We start from the raw sequence: 19,418 nt of genomic DNA on the forward strand, positions 1-19,418 counted from the left end.
GAGTGCCAGGTGATTGAGGATGAACTTAAACTTAAGGTGGCGGCAGGGTCTGTAGATTGGAAGAGGCCCTGTTGAGCTGAACGCCATCTGTATTTATATGAATGAGAGGAACAGATTCCGTCTGGTCCAATTCAGCCACCGTTTACTGGCGCTGGCTGTGAGCTCTGCTTCTCTACTGATATTAGGCTCTGCTCTGACCTCCTTCCTATCTAACAATTCTCCTATTTTTTCCATCAGTGTGACGCGCTAGGTAAAGAAAACTTCAACCTTTGTGTGTGTGTGTCTGTGTGTGTGTGTCTGCAACCAGCGAGTCGGTAAGCACGTTGTCTACCAAGAACCGCTCTCAGGCTCTGGGACTTCAGCTATGTCCCACTGTTTCCATATTTGAGGCGCTCAAAGATTGACCCCGAGGACCCTCCCATGCCAGAACCACCCGAGGTGAAACTGGGGGGAGGAAATTTCAGGAGGGGGTATTGCTGTGTGGTTCAGTGACTAAGAAACCCAAATAACATATCTTGATGAGTAGTTACATTTACGTTTAAGAATATAATTTTTGACTTTTTAGAAATGAGAAGTGATACTTTTTGCCAGAATCCTCCGTTTGTCATTTACATGGAGATGGTAGGTTTTGATTCTGGCTTTTGATCGATGTTCTTTTATTTGGTATTTTACTGTTGGAGACTAGTTTGTATTAATAAAATAATGTTTCCTAATAAAGCTGCAGGTCATAAATTGTGCTAAAACACTTTCAAAAACAAAGTACAAAAGTACTTGAGATCAGTTATTTAAAATATATGTACCTCAAGAAAGAAGAAAGTCATATAACAAAAAAGTGGTTATCTTTGGGTGGTAAAATTTTTATTTTATATGTCTGCATTTTTGAAGTGACTATTGATTTTACAATAAAAACGATAAAATTTATTAAAAATGAAAGAAAACAGGAAATATAAAAGAAATGCTTTACATTTTTAACACATTAGTTATCTAAAGGGAACTTTGGAAAGCACAGAGGATGAATGCCTAGCTTAACTGAGACTGCATTTCAGATCTCGGGCTTAATCTGAAAACATGTAGTGTTCTGTTCCCTTTTAGCTAGAAACTATTATTTTGCCAAGGAAAAAGATAACATGTCATATTCAGTTCATCTAAAAAAAGAAAGCCATTTACTGAGTCAGTATAACTTATGGAATTTCTCTGGAGCTACAGAGAGTATCCAAATGTCATTTAAAGTTTCAGAGCCAAAATGAACTCTTAGTTTGTCCTCAATATAAGAAATACAAAATTTATGAACCCAAATACAAGACTGGGCAATCAGCTCAAAACACTGAGGATGTGCTTTCCACTAACTAATAATACCGCATACATTCTTATGCACATATCATATGTTACAGTATACATTTTTAAGAAAACCATGTTGCCAGATATATGATACGTCATCTGGTCCAGAGCTTTTCTGTGCTGGGAGTTCTAGTTTTTTGTTGTTGTTTTTTAATCACTGATTTAATCTCTTGTTATAAGTCAGTGCAGTTTTTCTATTTCTTCTTGAGTCAGTTTCGGTAATTTGTGTGTTTCTAGGACATTTTTCAATTTCATTTAATTTATTGGTGAACAATTATTCATAGCATTCTTTTATTTTTATTTGTGTAAAGTTGGTTGTAATGTCCCCATTTTCATTTCTGATTTTAGTTATTTGCATCTTCTTTTTTCTTTCTCAGTCTAGTTAAAGTTTGTCAATTTTGTTGATTTTTTTTGTAAGAACAGACATTTGGTTTCATTGATTCCCTATTTCACTTATCTCTGTTCTAATCCTTATTATTTCCTGCCTTCTGCTAGCTTTGGGTTTAATTTGCTCTTCTTTTTCTAGTTTCTTAAAGTGTGTATGGACCAAACTGGGTCCCCTCAAAATTCATATGTTGAAGCCCTGATCTTCAATGTGACTGTATTTGAAAATAAGACATTTAGGGAGGCAATTAAAGTTAAATGAGGTCATAAGGGTGGTTCTGTTTCTCTGAAGAACCCTGACTAATACATTCTTCTTTTAGTCATTTCTAATTCTTCTTTAATCAAGGGTATATTCATGGATATATTCTATAAAAAACTATCTTTCAAGTGTATACTACCAAAAAAAAAAATCCTATGACAAATAAGAACCAGGACCATGAATTTTTTGTATGTGTGTGGTTCTGTGCATTCTCAAGATGTTTTAAAAGGCTTAAGAGAAAATACATTGAATGATGGTACACACCTGCTTTGGACAAGGTTGTAGTGGAGGATGTTAAATTTATTAAATTTATTAAATTTGGGGCGGGGGGGTGAATTTTGCCACTGGGGGACTCGCAAGTCCAAAACCTGTAGGGCAACCTGGCAGGCTGGAGATTCAGGGAAGAGTTGATGTTGCAGTTCTGAGTCTGAGATAAAAGCGCAGGCAGAATTTCTGTGTTGTCTGTAGATAGAACTCTTTCTTTGGGAAACTTCAGCATTTGCTCCTGAGGCCTTCAACTGATTGAATGAGGCCCACCTGTGTCATGGAGGATAATCTCACTTTTACTTTTTTTTAAAGAGTATTTTTAAAAATTTATTTTATTTATTTATTTTTGGCTGTGTTGGGTCTTCGTTGCTGTGTGTGGGCTTTCTCTAGTTGTGGCGAGCAGGGGCTACTCTTTGTTTTGGTGCCGGGGTTTCTCATTGTGGTGGCTTCTCTTGTTGCAGAGCACGGGCTCTAGGCACGCAGGCTTCAGTAGCTGTGGCACACGGGCTCAGTAGTTGTGGCTCGCGGGCTCTAGAGCGCAGGCTCAGTAGTTGTGGTGCATGGGCTTAGTTGCTCCGTGGCGTGTGGGATCTTCCCGGACCAGGGCTCGAACCCGTGTCCCCTGCACTGGTAGGCGGATTCTCAACCACTGCGCCACCAGGGAAGCCCTCTGCTCACTGTAAAGTCAATGATTCTAAATGTCAATCACATCCAAAAAATACCTTCACAGCAACTTGAAAACCAGATGTTTGACCAAACAGTCACCATAATCTTGCCAGGTTGACACATAAAATCAGCTATGTAGAAACTTGATCATTTTAGAATAAAACTTGAAGACGTTTGAAGAAATGGCCTAAACAAAAGTGAGCATTTGTAAGAGAACTCATCTGAATGTTGTTTTTTATTTGACTCACAATTCTTGTAAAAAAAGAAGTTAAATCAGGAGTATTTCAAAGTAGTTACTTCCTTTAGGCAAGTAAATGCAGAACCATGTCCCTATCTGTGGGGTTAATGAGAATGTATTTCAAACTGCTGAAAGCAATTATGACAAAGGACAGTGTGACTGTCTAATAAATGGTTGTTTTTGTTGTCCAGCATGTATCTTTATCACTTGTTTGCTCTCTTTGGGGGAATCATTTACAGTGACTCAAACTGTGAGTCAGGAAGTGAAATGTCCCCTGATGTCACACTAAAAAGACTTGTGAGACACATACTACAGGGGCTTGATGAATGGATAACCTGTGGAATTGAAATAGCATTTTAAATGGGTATATTTTTCTTGCAGATATCCTTAGGAGATAGTCCTCCTGCCTCCTGGAATGAATGGGCTTTGTTTTGACGTGGGCCCCATACTAAGGTAACAGTCTCTTTTGGTCATTTGTCAGCGTGTCTGGAACCCCAGCTATATTCACCAACCTTTATAGATTTGTTAGGGGAATCAATTGAATAATGCATGTGAAAGCATTTTGGAAGCAATCAAAAATTAGAAAGTTGATGATACAAGTAAGACAATGTCTTTACCAAAGCGATTATAAATGTCAGAGTATTTATCAGAGACCATTTGTTGGTTTCAAAGCTTTATACAATATTTAAATGAATTTTGGCATTTTTGGTGGGAGGGATGGTTTTATTGAATTTTCAGAGCTTTCCGTGTGGGAAGCAAAGCATTAAGGAATTCACTGAATTCAAGATTTTAATAGCAGAGGCAATAATATGGCCTATATGACTATCAGTGTAACAAGGTTAAGTGGTCCTTTAAAGGACAGAATTATGTGTCAGATTGTCCTAGGCACTAGGACACAGCAATGAATAAAAACAGATACAGTTGTTGCTATTCTGGAGTTCATGATCCATGATTAAAGAAAACTGGGGCAGCATAGTAAAAGAAAAATTATGACAGGGGACCCCAGTTGATACTGTGTAGTCAGAGAAGTGGGCCTTGAAGAAAGGGCACTTAAGTTGAAATCTGAAGGACATGAAGGCATTAATAACTAGGGAGGAGATGGGGATTTTCACAAAGGCAATTGGCAGAGTCTCTGGTCTCAGAGGAATTATGGTATATTTGAAGACAAAAATCCCAGCATATCTAGAGCGCAGAGTGAAAGGGAGAACAGTACAAGATAGGGCTGGAGAAGGAGGCGGTGACTAGACAGTGCAGGTGCCCAGTGGGCTACGTTACAAATCTTGGTCTTCACCCTAAGAACAATAGAAAGCCATTGAAGTTTTAATTAATAGGGCACATGATTATTTGTTTTGAAGAGATTACTCTGGCTATAGTTGGGGTCAGAGCAGATATGAGGAGACCAACCAAAAGGCTGTTACAATTGTCCAAGCAAGGGATGATGGTAGCTTGGATTTGCAGAGTAGCAGGTGAAAAGAGAGAAGCAGACAGCTTTGGGAATTCTATAAGGGGTCAAATGGACAAGATGTAGTGATGCATTGCATGCAGCAAAGGAAAGGCTTGGTGACTTCATTTACTAAGATAGGAAATGCTGGAAGAGGGTCATGGGTTTATCTTGGACATGTTGGGCCTGCCATTACTAATAACTGTAGCCCTCCTTAATGTCAATTCCAATCACCCTATTACCACCAGTTCTTCTGTTTCCATCTCACTCTCTTTAGTACCCCTACTCCAGTGTTGCTTTTCCCACCAGTCCCTATAGTCTATTGATCTCTCATGGTTTCATGGCTTCTCACTCTTTTCTGCTCTCATTGACCACTTCATTCAATTTCTGTTCCTTCCGTAGCATCATTATCATCACCTCTTTGCATACATGCTCGACTCCCTTGACTTTCTCTTGCTTCATTCTCTCTTCTTGGAGAAAACGCAATCCTACTTAAATTCAGTTCTCTACTTGCTCCTTACCTGCCCTCATTCTGGAGAAAAACACAAAGCCATGCTGAATGGGCTCAATTCATATGAGCGTTAATATCAAACATACCCATAATGCTGCCTGAAAATCATACTGGCTTTCACTAGTACTCACTCTTCAACTCTCCTTGGTGATTGTTTCATACTGACCACACCTCAAATCTTCCTTCTCCACTTCTCACTCTAAGCGGATGAGCTTGCATCCCGCCGCACTGAGAAACAGAAGCAATCAGAAGAGAATGTCCATGAACTCCCGCCATCACGTCTACCCGCCTCTAGGTGTCTGTAATCATTTCTTGTGCCTTTTCTTCTCTTAGTACAGAGGAACTAAGCTTACCCTAGCAAAGGCTAACCTCTTCACTTGTGATCCCATTTCCTCCTAGGATGGGGCCACCCAAGGGCAAGGGCAACACTCAGAAATTCTCTCCTCTCTCCCCTGCATCATTACTCTTCTCTTCCACCAAAATCTTCTCTTGCCCTCACTTTTCTCTCTGGCTCATGTCCATTTTCTTTCCCCCTCTTAACAGTGAAACTCCTCAAACGAGTTGTTTGTATTCACTGTCTCTGTATTATCTCCTCTAATTCTCCATCCACTTTAATCAGACTTTCATACTTGGTACTTTATTCATCCTGAATGTATCAAGGTCACTGTGACCTCCATGTCAATTTCAACCCTCATTTTATTGGACCTATTGGTAGCATTTAATATCAATGCCAGAGATCAATTTGATAGCAAATCACTCTTTCCACCTTGCAGCTGTCTTCTCTTGGTTTTCAAGTATCACATTCTCTTGGTTTTACTCCCATCCTCCGGATGCTCCTCCCAGTCTCCTTTCCTTGTTCTTCCTCACCTCCCTGTGTGCCCGGATCTCATTTCTTGGACCTCTCCTCTACCTCCACTTCTTTAGTGATCTTGTCCAGGTGTGTGGCTTTAAGTACCATGTATAGATCTGCAAACTTCCTAATTTTTATCTCCAGCCTAGACCTCTCCCTGAGCTCTAGACTTGTATATCCAGCTGGTTACTTAAGAGCTCCTCTTGGATGTCTAATGCATGTCTCAGATTTAACATGTTCCCAAGTGAGTTTCTGCTCCTCGTTTCTGGACCTGCTCCTTCTGAAGTTTTCTCCATCTGAGAAAACGGAAGCGTCATCTTTCTAGTCACCCTGGCCAAAAACCCGGGGGTTATCCTTGACTTCCGTTTTTCTTCTCAAACACTATATCCAACCATCAGCAAATTCTCTTGGCTCCATCTTCAAAATGTGTATGGAATCTGATCACCTTTTACCAGTTTCACAGCTAACACTTGGTCAGAGCCGCCATAACTGTCCCGTTGGACTACCGTGCCGGCCTCCTAACTGGGCCCCCTGCTTCTACTCCCAGCCCCACGCCCAGAGCAGCATTTTAAATACACAAGTCAGATCATGTCATTCCTCTGCTCAGAACCCTCCAGTGGCTTCGCGTTTCTTCAGAGTAAGAGCCGGAATCCTTACAGTTGCCTCCAAGGCCCTGTGCACTCTAGGCCTCCTGTTTGCATTCTGATCTATCTCCCTGCTCTCCCCCTTGTTCTCTCAGCCTGACCCACGTGGTGTCATCACTGTTTCTCGAGGGTGCCGCGCACATTGCCACTTACAGGATTTTGCACCTTTTGTTCCCTCTGCTCAGATGTCCGCTTTCATTGCTTCTTTACCCTTTTCAGGCTTTTTCTCAAACGTCACCTTCTCAGCGAGGCCTTATCTGATCACACTAAATAGCGTGTGTTCCATCTTCTTCCCAACACTCCCTATCCCCTTCTCCCACTTAATTTTTCTCCATAGCATTCATCCTGGTGAAAAATGTCTGTTTTTATACGTTTGTGCTTTCGTTTCTCTCTCCCCAAAGAGAACTGAAGCGTGATGAGGACAGGAGCTGTGTCTGCTTTGTTCACTGTTGTATCATCAGTTCCTGCAACAGTGCTCGACCTATGGTAGATTCTCAGTATTTGTTAGAAGCGTGGATTAATGAATCCAAGTGCCTATAGTGAGTGGGCAACTCGGTCTTTGAGTCTGGAGCTCAGAGGAGAGGTTTTCACTGGGGAAGCACATTTGGGGCTCATTGGCATAGAGATAGGGTGACCGTGTATTCAAGTTGGCCCAGCACAGTCTGGGCATAATTGCTAATAGTACCCCTCCTTTACTCTGAAAAAATGCTCTGGTTTGAATGATAAATTGTAGAGTTCTCCTAAAAATTCATGGTAGCTGAAACTGTAGGACTGGATGGCATTGCCTGGAGAAAGCCTATAAAGTAAAACCAGAAGAGGATCTAGAAAGAGCCCTTAGGTTCTCTAACTTTTAAAGGCTCATAGAGGAGGGAGCAGTCAGACAAGGAGGAGAAAAACCAGACGCACAAAAGCTACGAAAAAAGAGTAGTTCAAAAAGAAAAGCAAGAGGTCAGTAGGCTCAAAGTCTACTGAAAGGTGGAATAAGATGAGGACTGAGAGATACCCATTAGGTGCTTACAAGTCAGTGACAGGCCTTAGATGCTCAGTAATAGGCCTTCTGGTGGAGTGCTTAGGGCAGAAACCAGATTGATGTAATGGTGGGAGGAGAAATGAGGAAGACGGCAAGTTATAGAAAATCCAGTTCCTTTGGTTGTGAATATAAGAGAGAATGGGCAAATTCTGGATTACCCATTGAGCAGACTGAGTAGGTGCTTAAGGCAAAGCTCGTAGCAGAGTAGGAGCCGCACAACAGAACAAATGTGGAGAGAATTTAGTGCTTGACAATTGGAAACAATGAGCTAAAGGAGTCGTTACCAAAAACTCATAGTTCTATCCAGCTTTCTGTGCGTTGTTTTACTGTTTGCTTTACCTGTGGGAAAGAGTACCTCAGCACTTAGTCCTCTGAGTGATCTGACCTGGCCCTGAATGTGGTCACAGTGGAAGTGGCTGTGGCACTGAGAGGGCGTGTTTTCTGTTTTTGTTTGGAAGAGATTCGAGCTGAAATGTCGATGGGCAGGATCCAGATGAGAGAGACCAGCAGAGCAAACAGGAGAGGGGAGAGAGAACTGATGGTGGCATTTTACCTGGGAAGGTGGGAGGGGCGTGGGATCTGAGCATTGATGGGAAGAGTGGCCAGAGGTGGGTTGAAGGGTACGTGTCTGCTGTAACTGGAGGGAAGAAGGAGGGGCTGGGCACACATACAGCTGGGTTCGGCCAGGTGGATGTGGGAGGAGAGGGCATTGCTGTCTGGGGTCTTCAGCGTGCCCGAGAAGGAGGAAGGACCACCTGTGAGTGCGGGAGCTGCCTGTCTGGGGCTTAGAGCAGTTGCAAGAGTGACAGAGTCACCGACAGAGCAAACAATGTTAAGGGCTCTTTTGAGGTTGGTGATCATGAATCATCGGCTGACATGTCTTCAGTTACCTAGGTGAACAGGAAATTAGGCTTTTTCTCTGATGGAGCAAAGATCACCGAGAGAAAAGTATTTAAGAGTGATGTTGCCTTCAGCGGCCAAATACCCACTTCTTTTTCTGTGATGTCATGAGTCAACATATATGTGTGGGAAAAGGTAGGGATCGTTTGGAGAAACACGCTCTGGAAGACAGTCTGTTTTGTTTCTCCTTCAGGAATGAGTGAGGCTGAGTAAAACGGAGGTTTTCCTCAGATAAAGTTCTCACCAGACTGGGTGGGAGTCAGGACGCCTGAGTCCCAGTGCTGGTCCTGCCAGAGCCATGTTGGCTTCCTTCTCTGGGTTTCAGGTTGCTCACGGAAAAGCTGTCAACAGACGATCTTATTTTCCTTCCACTTCTAGAATCTGTGAGTCTATGCTGTCCTGTCCCCATCTCGGCTGCCTCCAGCAGACAGGCAGGAGTGTAAGTCCTGGACTTCGTTTTGGAATTGGAAGAGTTCTTACAGAACATCTGAGCCTGAATTTGTGCTCCAGGATACTGGCTTTCGAGGGGGCCTGATGAACTTGACCCTTCTTGCTGGGTGGAGCTGTGAACCCATTTTTAGCAGATGAGGCAAAGGAGTCAGGCAGGTGTAGATTAAAATACAGTTTTTATTACTTTACCAGTAATAAATCAGCTTTACCTTCTGATACTGGAGAATGTGGCTTTGAGCAGCTTAGGCAAATGGGCTTTGTGATACTGAATTCCAAAATGAGGTTCACGCACCCACCAGAGTCACAGGAGCACAGAAATTGCAGACTTGGCCACATCGTCCTTGAGGACGTGATCGCACAGGGAACAGAGGAGGACACAGGCTTTGTGCGGGCAGCCAGCTCCCTAAATAAAGGCAGAGAGAGGAAGGAGTGGAGTCATCAAGTATCAGGTTCTCTCCTCCACTTACCACTCAAGTAAGTTGCTCCTTGTCAGGGGAGAAGTAAGGCTGAGGGAGAGAAAGAGCAGGATTTATGGGAAGGGACACTATCCTTTCCAAGGCTTATGAAGGTGGAAAGTGTAAATGGAAGCACAAGCAATTGCGTGGCAGGGCAGTTTTTTGTTTCTTATTTTTAATAAATTTACTTGTTTATATTTTATTTTGGCTGCATTGGGTTTTTTTTTTGGATTTTTTTTTTTTGGATTAATAGTTAACATTTATTAACATTCGACTATAATTGCTTCATCTGTTTTTTTGTAAGAATATTTTAATGGCAGACATTTCTCCCCTAAATATTTTAGTGTGCATCTCTAAAAAAGTCTTTTTCTGTTTACATAACCACAATAACTTTATCACACTTAACAAAATTGACAACAATACCTTATATTATCTAATATCCAGATCATATTCACATTTCCTCAGTTGTCCCAGGATCCAGTCAAGGACCCTGCATTGTATGTGGATGTTACATATCCTAAGTCTTTTTTTTTTTTTTTGAATTTTATTTTATTTTTTTATACAGTAGGTTCTTATTAGTCATCCATTTTACACACATTAGTGTGTACATGTCAATCCCAATCGCCTAATTCATCACACCACCATCCTCACCCCCCCACGGCTTTCCCCCCTTGGTGTCCAGACATTTGTTCTCTACATCTGTGTCTCTTTTTCTGCCCGGCATACTGGTTCATCTGTACCATTTTTCTAGGTTCCACATACATGCGTTAATATACGATATTTGTTTTTCTCTTTCTGACTTGCTTCACTCTGTATGACAGTCTCTAGATTCATCCACGTCTCTACAAATGACCCAATTTCGTTCCTTTTTATGGCTCAGTAATATTCTATTGTATATATGTACCACATCTTCTTTATTCATTCATTTGTCAATGGGCATTTAGGTTGCTTCCATGACCTGGCTATTGTAAATAGAGCAGCAATGAACATTGGGGTGCATGCGGCTTTTTGAATTATGGTTTTCTCTGGGTATATGCCCAGTAGTGGGATTGCTGGGTCATATGGTAATTCTATTTTTCGTTTTTTAAGGAACCTCCATACTGTTCTCCATAGCGGCTGTATCAATTTACATTCCCACCAACAGTGCAAGAGGGTTCCCTTTTCTCCACACCCTCTCCAGCATTTGTTGTTTGTAGATTTTCTGATGATGTCCATTCTGATGATGTGTGAGGTGATACCTCATTGTAGTTTTGATTTGCATTTCTCTAATAATTAGTGATGTTGAGCATCTTTTCATGTGCTTCTTGGCCATCTGTATGTCCTCTTTGGAGAAATGTCTGTTTAGGTCTTCTGCCCATTTTTGGATTGGGTTGTTTGTTTTTTTTAATATTGAGCTGCATGAGCTGTTTATATATTCTGGAGATTAATCCTTTGTCCGTTGATTCATTTGCAAATATTTTTTCCCATTCTGAGGGTTGTCTTTTCATCTTGTTTGTAGTTTGCTTTGCAAAAGCTTTTAAGTTTCGTTAGGTCCCATTTGTTTATTTTTGTTTTTATTTCCATTACTCTAGGAGGTGGATCAAAAAAGATCTTACTGTGATTTATGTCAAAGAGTGTTCTTCCTATGTTTTCCTCTAAGAGTTTTATAGTGTCCAGTCTTACATTTAGGTCTCTAATCCATTTTGAGTTTATTTTTATGTATGGTTTTAGGTAGTGTTCTAATTTCATTCTTTTACGTGTAGCTGTCCTGTTTTCCCAGCACCACTTATTGAAGAGACTGTCTTTTCTCCATTGTATATCCTTGCCTCCTTTATCATAGATTAGTTGACCATAGGTGCGTGAGTTTATCTCTGGGCTTTCTATCCTGTTCCATTGATCTATATTTCTGTTTTTGTGCCAGTACCATATTGTCTTGATTACTGTAGCTTTGTAGTATAGTCTGAAGTCAGGGAGTCTGATTCCTCCAGCTCCATTTTTTTCACTCAAGACTGCTTTGGCTATTCAGGGTCTTTTGTGTCTCCATACAAATTTTAAGATTTTTTGTTCTAGTTCTGTAAAAAATGCCATTGGTAGTTTGAGAGGGATTGCATTGAATCTGTAGATTGCTTTGGGTAGTATAGTCATTTTCACAAAATTGATTCTTCCAATCCAAGAACATGGTATATCTCTCCATCTGTTGGTATCATCTTTAATTGCTTTCAACAGTATCTTATAGTTTTCTGCATACAGGTCTTTTGTCTCCCTAGGTAGGTTTATTCCTAGGTATTTTATTCTTTTTGTTGCAGTGGTAAATGGGAGTGTTTCCTTAACTTCTCTTTCAGATTTTTCATCATTAGTGTATAGGAATGCAAGAGATTTCCATGCATTAATTTTGTATCATACAACTTTACCAAATTCATTGATTAGCTCTAGTAGTTTTCTGGTGGCATCTTTAGGAGTCTCTATGTGTAGTATCATATCATCTGCAAACAGTGACAGTTTTACTTCTTCTTTTCCAATTTGGATTCCCTTTATTTCTTTTTCTTCTCTGATTGCCGTGGCTAGGACTTCCAAAACTATGTTGAATAATAGTGGCGAGAGTGGACATCCTTGTCTTGTTCCTGATCTTAGAAGAAATGCTTTCAGTTTTTCACCATTGAGAATGATGTTTGCTGTGGGTTTGTTGTATATGGCCTTTATTATGTTGAGGTAGGTTCACTCTATGCCCTCTTTCTGGAGAGTTTTTATCATAAAAGGGTGTTGAATTTTGTTAAAAGCTTTTTCTGCATCTATTGAGATGATCATATGGTTTTTCTTCTTCAATTTGTTAATATGGTGTATCACATTGATTGATTTGCGTATACTGAAGAATCCTTGCATCCCTGGGATAAATCCCACTTGATCATGGTGTATGATCCTTTTAATGTGTTGTTGGATTCTGTTTGCTAGTTTTTTGTTGAGGATTTTTGCATCTATATTCATCAGTAATATTGGTCTGTAATTTTCTGTTTTTGTAGTATCTTTGTCTGGTTTTGGTATCAGGGTGATGGTGGCCTCATAGAATGAGTTTGGGAGTGTTCCTTCCTCTGCAGTATTTTGGAAGAGTTTGAGAAGGATGGGCTTTAGCTCTTCTCTAAATGTTTGATAGAATTCACTTGTGAAGCCATCTGGTCCTGGACTTTTGTTTGTTGGAAGATTTTTAATCACAGTTTCAATTTCATTACTTGTGATAGGTCTGTTCATATTTTCTATTTCTTCCTGGTTCAGTCTTGGTAGGTTATACCTTTCTAAGAATTTGTCCATTTCTTTCAGGTTGTCCATTTTATTGGCATAGCGTTGCTTATAGTAGTTTCTTAGGATGCTGTGTATTTCTGCAGTGTCTGTTGTACCTTCTCCTTTCTCATTTCTAATTTTATTGATTTGAGTCCTCTCCCTCTTTTTCTTGATGAGTCTGGCTAATGGTTTATCAATTTTGTTTATCTTCTCAAAGAACCAGCTTTTAGTTTTATTGATCTTTGCTGTTGTTTTCTTTGTTTCTATTTCATTTATTTCTGCTCTGATCTTTATGATTTCTTTCCTTTTGCTAACTTTGGGTTTTGTTTATTCTTCTTTCTCTAGTTCCTTTAGGTTAAGGTTAGATTGTTTATTTGAGATTTTTCTTGTTTCTTGAGGTAGGCTTGTATAGCTATCAACTTCCCTCTTAGAACTGCTTTTGCTGCATCCCATAGGTTTTGGATCATCGTGTTTTCATTGTCATTTGTCTCTAGGTATTTTTTGATTTTCTCTTTGAGTTCTTCAGTGATCTCTTGGTTATTTAGTAACGTATTGTTTAGCCTCCATGTGTTTGTGTTTTTTTTTTTAAATTTTTTAATTTATTATTTATTTATAAATTTATTTATTTTATTTTTGGCTGCGTTGGGTCTTCGTTGCTACGCGCGGGCTTTCTCTAGTTGTGGCGAGTGGGGGCTACTCTTCCTTGCGGTGCGTGGGCTTCTCATTGTGGTGGCTTCTCTTGTTGCAGAGCATGGGCTCTAGGCACGCGGGCTTCAGTAGTTGTGGCTCTCAGGCTCAGCAGTTGTGGCTTACGGGCTCTAGAGCGCAGGCTCAGTAGTTGTGGCATGCGAGCTTAGTTGCTCCGCGACATGTGGGATCTTCCCGGACCAGGACTCGAACCCGTGTCTCCTGCATTGGCAGGCGGATTCTTAACCACTGCACCACCAGGGAAGTCCCAGAGTAGTCTTAATAATATAATACACACATTGTTTGTATATGCATGTGTGCAGGGTACATACAGATTCAGTGGGCAATAATGTTATGTTATTCAAAAGTACATGTATGTGAAAATATTGGCAGTGTGTCGATTTTCCCTAAGTGTTGGAGCGGCTGTTCATTTAAAATCTCAAATCTCAGTACCAGGGTCAAATGAGTGCTTTTCCATGGACAGAGGCTCGTATGTCTATGGGTATTTGTCCATTAAGGTTTACCTTTACACATTTTTTTGCCTGTGATTCTCTAATTTTAACTTATATAAAACTCATTTCGAGAAAAAAAAAAAAGCTCATTTCTGTAAAGTTGGAAGTAATCTGTCCATTGTTTGAATTCTTTGGTCTTTCTTTACACTGTTGCTTGGCATTTAATCCTATTCTGGCTTGCAATATCATGGTTTATATGTGTGTCTCTCCTTTATTAGAATGGAAACTTCCTTTTTTTTTTTTCTTTTTTGGCTGTGCCGAGTGGCATGTGAGATCTTAGTGCCCGACCAGGGATCGAACCTGTGCCCCCTGCATCTGAAGCACGGAGTGTTAACCACTGGACCACCAGGGATGTCCCTAGGAATGGAAGCTTCTTGAGGGCAGGGATCCTATCTTATTTTTATACCTTCCACAGTGATTAACCTTCTGCTATGCATTTCATAGGTGTTAAGCAAAGATGTGTCAGATGAATATTTAACGAATAATCTTTAAAAAAATTTTTAAATTGACGTATAGTTGATTTACAATGTTTCAGGTGTACAGCTTAATGAATAATCTTAAACATTATTTTCCCATACCATTTTAAAGGGATTTCACACTCATTTATTTTCAACTCATTTCTCTAAGAAGCAGCTTTGTGCAGAAGAAAATACTACGTAGATTTTTGGACTTAAGCCAGGTCATAAAAGTTGATATTTAATAGCAAAAACTACTACTTCTGTTATGGCTACTGCTGCTTCTCTAGTTGCTGCCTCTAGTTGCTGTTCATTGGGCAAGATTGTGTTCTATCATTTGTTATATCACTCAATTTTCTTTCAAACCCTATATGCTGGCTATTAATTTTTCTGTTTTAGCATTTAGAAAATGTGCTTAAATTCTCATGACTAGATTTGCAAAAGCACATCTGTCTGACTCCTAACTTTTCTTTCTTCTATTCTACATGGCTTTTTTCTAGTTCGTCATATGAACTCAAACTGTATTTTCAATATATATTCTTATCATGTGATAAAATGATCAACAAATGTTCATCCAAAAATAGAAATAAGGATGTTATCCTAAAGACAGGATAAACAAAAGATGTTGCTTTTCTTAAGCACAAAATCTCACACAGAAAGTGGATGAGATATAAGTTTATTTAGAAAAAGTATTTTAGAAAGTAACAGTAATTTCCTGTTTGGTTTGGCATTTAAATGCTCATATTAAAACCTGATCTTTGGAATAAATTATATTAGTTTAAAAGTGAAAAAGTGTTTCCATGATGCCCAGAATGGGCCCAGAACGACAGCCTCTGAGGGGCATGAAAGAAGCCCATACAAACTTTCTGGAACGGATAATCTTGCCATGGAGATGGGATTCAGACCTGAGGTATATATATATATATGTGTGTGTGTGTGTGTGTGTGTGTGTACATATATATATAAAACAAAAGATGTGTGTGGCACAATGATAGTATTCAAGTCCTGTTCCATTTATACAGTCTCTTTTTAAAATCAAACTAGTTCATTGCTTTCATTCAAACATGCATGCATTTAATAAATATCTTAAAGTGTGTACGGTTTCTACTATGTGCTAAGAAAACTCTGGACATTGGATTGAAAGGCGGATAAAACACAGAAAAACTTCTGTTGAGGAACTCATAGTTCATGGGGGAGACAAGCAGATAGTGATAACCCAGTGCTGTACTAACAATGATAGAGATGAACAGGGACTCTTGGGAAGCAGGGGACGGCACCAAATCCTGTGTGGACAGCGGAATGCTTCCAGAAGGAGGCCTGCGTCTTCTCTGTAGGAATAAGTAGGAATTAGCTAAGTGAAGAGGAAAGGCGAGTAGGTCATTCTGGGCAGGAGGAAGCACATGGATAAAGATGTCAGACTAGGAACGTCAGGGAACAAGAGTTGTGTGCGGGGAACCAGACACAGTTCTGTGTCGCAGGAGTGGGACAGCACGGCAGGGAGTGGTGAGATATAAAGGCAGACAGCAGGCAGAGGCCGGATGCCACCTGCAGGCCACCTTCAGAAGTATGGATCTTTTATAGACAGCGTGCGTTATCAAAAGTTTTATTTTTCCCTTTGGAGAGGAGTGACATAGTATGTGGTTGGTGTGGCGTTCTCTATAGATAATTCTGGTAAGTGTGTGGTAAATCAGGCGTTAATCTGGCCTACTACCTGTTTTTATAAAGTTTTATTGACACAGCCACACCCATTTATGGACACTGACTGCTTTCCTATTGTGAAAATGGAGGTGAGTGGTTGTGAAAGAGATGCCTAGAAAGCCAGTGAATGTAAATAAGCAGATGGATGTGAAAACAGAAGACCAGTTACGATGCTATGGCAATAGTCCAGGTGAGAGAGAATGAGGGTTTGATTAGGGCAGGGGTGATAGGAATGGAAGGTACCTGGTAAATCTAAGAAATATTTAGAAAGTAAAGTCAGGCAAGTTAAGGATCACTCACCGACTTCTAGAGTAGGTGGAAGATGCTGCCTCCGGTTGAGAGAGTGAGAGCACAGGAGAGTACTCGTATGGGAGGGAGGGGATGCCTAAAGTTTTGAATAGACTGTGAGTCTAAGGCCTCAGCCCACCTGCCACCTCATTCAAGAAAGGTCTGAGCTTTGGGATTGGGATATGGAGGGCTGCTGCAGTACGGCAATTAAAAACAAAAAAAAGTATCCAGTGGTTTGTTTTTTAAGCTGTACCAAAATATCCCTGAATCCCATGGAGCTCTATCTCATCCTCATCTGTGTAGTCTGTCCCCACGTAGACCCCAGGTGCCATCGGAAACCTCTACACTGTCATCAACAAACTACATCCTTGGACTGAAAAATCCCCCCATCTGAGAAGTAGAAACTGATTTTGGCCCACATTCCAGTGTCCTGGCCTTTGGGAGGGTCCACTGGTCATTGTCCTCCTAGTGCCACAGGGACGGCGAGGCCCAGGCCATTGCCTTCTGTGTTTGTGAAAAGAGAAAACGCTATGCTGTGCAGTCAGTCACACTTAGTTTTTTTTATCCTTCTTACTTGAGTTTAAATTCTAGCTCTACCATTTACTGGCTGTGTGACCTTTGCAAAACCACTTAACCTCTCTGTGCCTCATTTGCTGTGCCTTTATTTATTTATTTATTTATTTTTTGGCTGTGTTGGGTCTTCGTTTCTGTGCGAGGGCTTCCTCTAGTTGCGGCAAGTGGGGGCCACTCTTCATCGCAGTGTGCAGGCCTCTCACTATCGCGGCCTCTCTTGTTGCGGAGCACAGGCTCCAGATGCGCAGGCTCAGCAGTTGTGGCTCACGGGCCCAGTTGCTCCGCGGCATGTGGGATCTTCCCAGACCAGGGCACGAACCCGTGTCCCCTGCATTGGCAGGCAGACTCCCAACCACTGCACCACCAGGGAAGCCCCTGCTGTGCCTTTAGAACGAGAGCAATAACAGCATCTATCTCAGTATTAAATGAGACAAATTCAGGCAAAGAATTTAGCATAGAGCTTGGTATAGTCATTCAACATGTGTTTCTCAAATGGCTGCTGTAGAGCTAAAACCATGCTAAGCACTGTGACCATCGTGATAATTAAACAGGCACAGGCTCTGCCCTTATGGTGATACCAGTGTAGCACTAACCGGGTAATCAAATAACTATGAAATACTAAATTGAGGAAAGGGAGATAAGGGAAATGAATCTAGGATCCTGATATAGAACAAATGGTGTGTACATTTGTGCATGTGCATGTGTGTGTGTGTGTGTGTGTGTGTGTGTGTGTGTGTAGTAGTTGGCGGTTAGACATGCTAAGATTAGTTAGCCAGGAAAAATCTGTCTGAGTAATATTTAAACTTAGACTTGGATGAGAAAGAGACAGCTGTGTGGAATGAAAGGAAGAGCATCTCAGGCAGCCAGAACCGCTTGTGTGAGTGTCCTAAACAAGCACTCAAAAAAACGTTTAGTGAGGCTGGTAGAGAGTCACAGGCCACACCCTCAGGTGGGGAACAAAAGATTTTTTATAACTAAGAGCCAATCTTTTTATCACTTTGATGGCAGAAAACTTAATCCAGTTACTTCTAGGCAGACTCGGTCAAGATGATTGATTACTCAGTCATTTCAGAAACCTCTGAGTAAAGTTCTGGAATTTAAATAGCTAATACAGGATTTCCACTTTGGACCTTTCCCGAGGCTGTGTCTAGACTCAAGGGCCGGGGTTGGGGGGTATCCAGTTTGCAGGCACCAGCCATGCCTTGGCAGTTGCTGAGACGCAACTTTGTCAGTCCTCCGCTTGTGGGACTTGATCCCTGATCCATCATCTTAGGTACCCACGTCTCCCCGTGGCCTCTGGTCCCTCTGGAACCTTCCTTATTCTGACCTCCAGACCCATTCTGAGGTGGGTTCTGAGGCCTGTCCCTATATGTCTAAGCCCTTCTACGTATGTGAGTGTTCTCTAGCGCTGGGAAGGGCCTAGGAGGTGGCCCTCAAGCTCATCTGCCCAGACAACTCACTTCGCTGTTGGTATTTTATCCCTCTAGCCTCAGCCTGGAAATTTTCAAGAGGCTAGAGGTCTTTGTGAACTACATACCCGTGGAAGTCAGATGAAGGTCTTGGGATTTCTCCAAATTCATCTGGGCTCTCAGTCATTTCCCCTTTGAGGCCCCACCTCTCCATGGACTGACCAGGCTTGGGAGGCAGCCTGAGACACAGTCCCTTTTTTGGAGGCCCTGCTAAATCTATAGTTTCTTATCTGTCCTTGTGGAAAAAAAAAAAAAAAAAATCTTGCCTCCAAGCCCAACAGGAGTTTTCAAACAAAATAAAACAAATGCAAAATATTTCCTTTGGGGTTTGAATGAGTTTTCAAACAGAATAAAACAAATGTAGAACTGGCTATGCTTTTTCCCCCTTTTCATGCCAGCTCTTTTTATGTTACAAACTTAACCTTGAGGCTCGGACTCAGAAAAACTTTCCCCTTTGCTCTGGCAATTAATTGAAAGCCTCAGCTTTCAAGACTTTAGCCTCTGCTTTGCATTTCAAGCGCTTATTTTAAAATTCAAATGCCAGGAATTTGTTTATTTTCTGAACTCAGGTCAGTCTCTCTCTAAAGCAGTAAGATCCAGCCTAATGTCTACTGTTGTTATGTAAAGTGGTGTAAAAATCAATTACTATGAAAATTATCAATTTCAATTTCCAAATGTTATCATACTACTTAAGCATTATTAGCTTATTGAAGGACCTTTTAACTATTTTTTCCTTAGATTTATCTGGCAGCTTCTCAGTACTAAGTATCCATTCCCCTGCCCACTGCCACTGACAGAAGCCAAGCTGTGTGGTTCATTGTCTTCTCCTGCTTGCCCACCCACCTCCCAGGATGACCTCCACAGCCCCTCACTTCAGTCTCAGGGTTCTTTCACTCCCTCCCTGGGGTTGTTCTGCAGTCACTGACGGGTGCTCTCAAGACCTTGCTGTCCTCCAGGACTCTGCCTTAAACCCAGAAATCCTGCCTTCAGTCCTGGCAGCTTTCTTACTTTGCTCCTGTGGAGCTAGCATTTCAACCTCACAGCTTCTAAT

The 19,418-nt window shown here is 41.1% G+C and overlaps 1 long non-coding RNA gene across 2 annotated transcripts; it reads left to right on the forward strand.

Annotated features, from left to right (window-relative positions):
* The first annotated feature begins 19 nt into the window (after nucleotides 1-19).
* Nucleotides 20-9,635, forward strand: LOC132347683 (uncharacterized). 2 transcript variants are annotated; one of them, XR_009497261.1, is made up of 3 exons: nucleotides 20-250; nucleotides 3,534-3,605; nucleotides 8,907-9,635. It is a non-coding gene; the product is annotated as an uncharacterized LOC132347683 (long non-coding RNA). The 2 variants fall into 2 exon arrangements; XR_009497260.1 differs by lacking the exon at nucleotides 20-250 and adding an exon at nucleotides 260-438.
* Nucleotides 9,636-19,418: the final 9,783 nt, after the last annotated feature.

This window comes from Balaenoptera ricei, chromosome 14 (assembly GCF_028023285.1).
Source record: "Balaenoptera ricei isolate mBalRic1 chromosome 14, mBalRic1.hap2, whole genome shotgun sequence".
Taxonomy (NCBI): Eukaryota; Metazoa; Chordata; class Mammalia; order Artiodactyla; family Balaenopteridae; genus Balaenoptera; species Balaenoptera ricei.